Consider the following 3,660-nt stretch of genomic DNA (forward strand, 5'->3'; position numbering starts at 1 on the left):
AGTGTAATGGATCTTGTAACGTAAAAAACAACAATTATAATGAGTACGGCGTAAAACACCAATTAATTAATAACTTCTAATAAACTTTCGAACAACTGGACGCTAAAAAGAATTTTGACGTCTAGTGTTGTGCGGATATGAGGCCGAAACATTTGCACGTGACATGTACGTGTGACCCCACTCTTAAGCAGGTTTCGACAGGCAAACTGAAATAACAGAATCCACATGAGACAAGGTCACTCACCAGTGATACAGCGAACCATAGTTTTGTTCCAAACAATTTAAAAATTGCGTGAGAAAACAAGGGATTGTAAGACATATCACTGCAAAAAGAACAAAGTACTTTATACAAAGGACGAGTGCTTCTTAGGCGAACATAGGGCTAATTATTTCCTAAGCGTCTAATCACACTCCTCATAGCACTTGCGCGGGTCTTTATGACTGCTATCAGCACACTGTCACCAATAGCAAATTTTGAACAAAATCGAGGTGGATGGGATGCAGGTGATGAAGCAACAAAACAAGATTATTCCAACTGTTGACCACATTTTTTTTTCATGTATGTTAATTGTACGTCTGGGCAAAGATGCTTGTGGTGAGGTTATAAAGTGTGGAAACAAACCCACGCGTCGAAAGGTCACACCTAATTGTCTAGTGATGGCGAGGGTGCAACACAGGCGCAGAGAGTGGTTCATACGCTATGAGGAGTTTGTGGTCCACTCGCGACTACTTACCGTATCGAGTTTTGCGTGCTTACATTTCACACAGAGTGCTTTAGAATATCGGCTGCAATATTTAGTCAAGGCAAATTCATATACATACTCAGCAGAGCGAATCTTAAAACTTCCGTATCTCGTCATTCAGATGTCCAATGAACACAGACACTATTTGAAAATATTGAAACGGACAGATAATAATATACATTTTTTTCTGCGGTGAATACCCATATTACAAAAAATTAAATAAAATCTGCAGTTTCCAGTACAAATGTGCGAATATATTGTAAGACAATTAAAGGCATTAAATTGCGGTTATATGTCTGTTGCGTGTATCTCACAACGATATTATTATATGTTGGTTTTATAATATCATACTTCCTCTTCGGTTGTACGTGGGAAGGTCTGTTAGCAACCTGCGGATGGTCGTGGGTTAAAGGAGATAGTGTAACGACTAGTTGACCCGTATCAGTATAATTGCTCGAGCGGGACGGCTTACATGCCTTCATGCCTTTTGGAAATCTGTTCTGCAACAAGTAGGCACATTACATGCACTCTAAGAGCTTATTCGTCGTCCGGCCGTATGTGGGAAGGTCTGCCAGCAACCTGCGGATGGTCGTGGGTTTCCCCCGGGCTCTGCCCGGTTTCCTCCCACCATAATGCTGGACGCCGTCGTATAAGTGAAATAGTCTTGAGTACTGCGCATAGTACCAATCAAATAAATAAATAAATAAATAAATCCTTCGTCGTCACATAACCAAAAAATGGTTAAGCACGACGTTAAACCCCAAGCAGCCACTCACTCCGTGTATTTCCGTATTAGGTCATTGAGTAACCATGCACCGAATTTTTCCTGCAAATGCCCGACGTTGAGAAGAGAAGAATTTAGTCAGCCTATAAGTTAATCAATCAGTCAATCTGCGAACCATTGAATCAAACAATTCGTTAGTCGATCTGTCAAGCTACCATATCATTCAATGAACTGTATGTGCTTTTCTACGGTTACAGGAACGTGTGTACACGGATAGCCGTGAGATACGTACAGAGGCGGGTCTGTGTTTACCGATGGTGGTTCAGGTGAGGCAATCCCAGCAAAATACATGTACAAAGCTCACGTAATTCTGACCTAATACGGAACAGGAAATCAGGGGAAAAAACTAGAGCGCACGATGGGGGAAGAGTGGACAGGAGGGCATTACGGGGAAGGGTGGACAGGAGGGCAGTATGGGGAAGAGTGAACTCGAGGGCAGCATGGGGCAGAGATGGCTGGGGGGCAGTTTTGGGAAGAGATGACTAGAGGGCAGTATGGGGAAGAGTGGACAGGAAGGCAGTATTGGGCAGAGATGACTGGAGGGCAGTTTTGGGAAGAGATGACTAGAGGGCAGTATGGGGAAGAGTGGACAGGAGGGGAGCATTGGGAAGGGTTCACTGGAAGGCAGTGTGTGGAAGGGTGGACAGGAGGGCAGTATGGGGAAGAGTGAACTGGAGGGCAGTATAGGTAAGAGTGAACTGGAGAGGAGTATTGGGAAGAGTGGACAGGAAGGCAGTATAGGAAAGAGTGGAAAGGAGGGGAGTATTTGGAAGGGTTCACTGGAAGGCAGTCTGGGAAAGAGATGACTGGAGGGCAGTATTGGGCAGAGATGACTGGAGGGCAGTATGGGGAAGAGTGAACAGGAGGGCAGTATTCGGCAGAGATGACTGGAGGGGAGTATAGGAAAGAGTGGACAGGAAGGCAGTATAGGGAAGAGTGGACAGGAAGGCAGTATAGGGAAGAGTGGACAGGAAGGCAGTATAGGGAAGAGTGGACAGGAGGGGAGTATTGGGAAGGGTTCACTGGAAGACAGTGTGTGGAAGGGTGGACAGGAGGGCACTTTGGGGAACAGTGGACTGTTTATTCTTCTATTATAAATTCTAATAAATACAAGGATTTCTAACTGATTACTGCAAATACAGCAACGTTTTGTCAGATTTGTGTTCTTTGTTATAGAACTGTTGACTTTTTTTATAGCTGCTGTCGATATCGAACGATATCTGTGTGTCAGTACTATCTTGAACAAAAATGTTGTCCTGGATGGAGTAAAAGAGGCAATCGCTGCGATGTTCGTAAGTAAAATAATAATAATAATAACAACAACAATAATGATACTAATACTAATAATAACAACAATAATAGCAATAACAACAACAACAATAGCAATAATAATGATAATAATAATAATAATTCAAAATGATGTTCTAAGCTTCGCGTCTGTTAAGTAGACACAGTTTTTAACGTCGCTGGTGAGATCAGCACGGTGTGGCCTTAAATGCCAACATGTTTATAACGTGGGCATCTGGGGCCGAGTGTCTGGCTTAACCTGCTAAGTGACCAAGGAGTGACCAATGCAATCTCTGTGAGTTCAAGTCCAGCTCAAGCTGGCTTCCTCTCCGGTCTTTCGTGGGTTTCCTCCTGGTTCTGTCCTGTTTTCTGTCCTACATCGACCTATAAATCGACATTAATGTCGACATTAATCCTGTCAATGATAATCTTGATATCAAAGTTAATGTTTACATTAACCTTTTCGACGTTAATCATCATGTCGACGTTAATTTTGTGGACGTTAATCGTGCCGATGTAAATCTTGTTATCGACGTTTGTCTCATCGATGTTAATCATAGTGACTATGTTAATGTTAATGTTGATGTTAATATGGACGATAAAGTCGAACTTAACGTTGATGTCGATGCTCACGGTGATGTCGATGTTAATCTAAGCCAGTACAGAGCTTTACTTCATGGTTGAGGTTGTGGGATGGGGATCATGCATCTAGCACAAGTTTCAAACATGTTAACTGTCCCTAATGTAGATGTGGCATTTAACTCAAATCTTATGCTTCTTTATACTCGTTTTATTTTCCAGCCATTTGCAAACCGAGGTGTTTCAACGGAGGAACCTGCAATTCTC

The 3,660-nt window shown here is 42.7% G+C and overlaps 1 long non-coding RNA gene across 1 annotated transcript in view; it reads left to right on the forward strand.

The window, feature by feature from the left end:
- The window catches only part of LOC135477457 (uncharacterized), an 11,172-nt gene extending 8,369 nt beyond the window's left edge, over window positions 1-2,803 (forward strand). Inside the window, exons 2-3 of the long non-coding RNA XR_010445198.1 lie at window positions 1,725-1,793; window positions 2,725-2,803. This is a non-coding gene — a long non-coding RNA (uncharacterized LOC135477457). The remainder of the gene's footprint in view (window positions 1-1,724; window positions 1,794-2,724) is intronic.
- The last annotated feature ends 857 nt before the right edge of the window (window positions 2,804-3,660 follow it).

The sequence above is a fragment of the Liolophura sinensis genome, chromosome 11 (genome assembly GCF_032854445.1).
Source record: "Liolophura sinensis isolate JHLJ2023 chromosome 11, CUHK_Ljap_v2, whole genome shotgun sequence".
Lineage (NCBI taxonomy): Eukaryota > Metazoa > Mollusca > Polyplacophora > Chitonida > Chitonidae > Liolophura > Liolophura sinensis.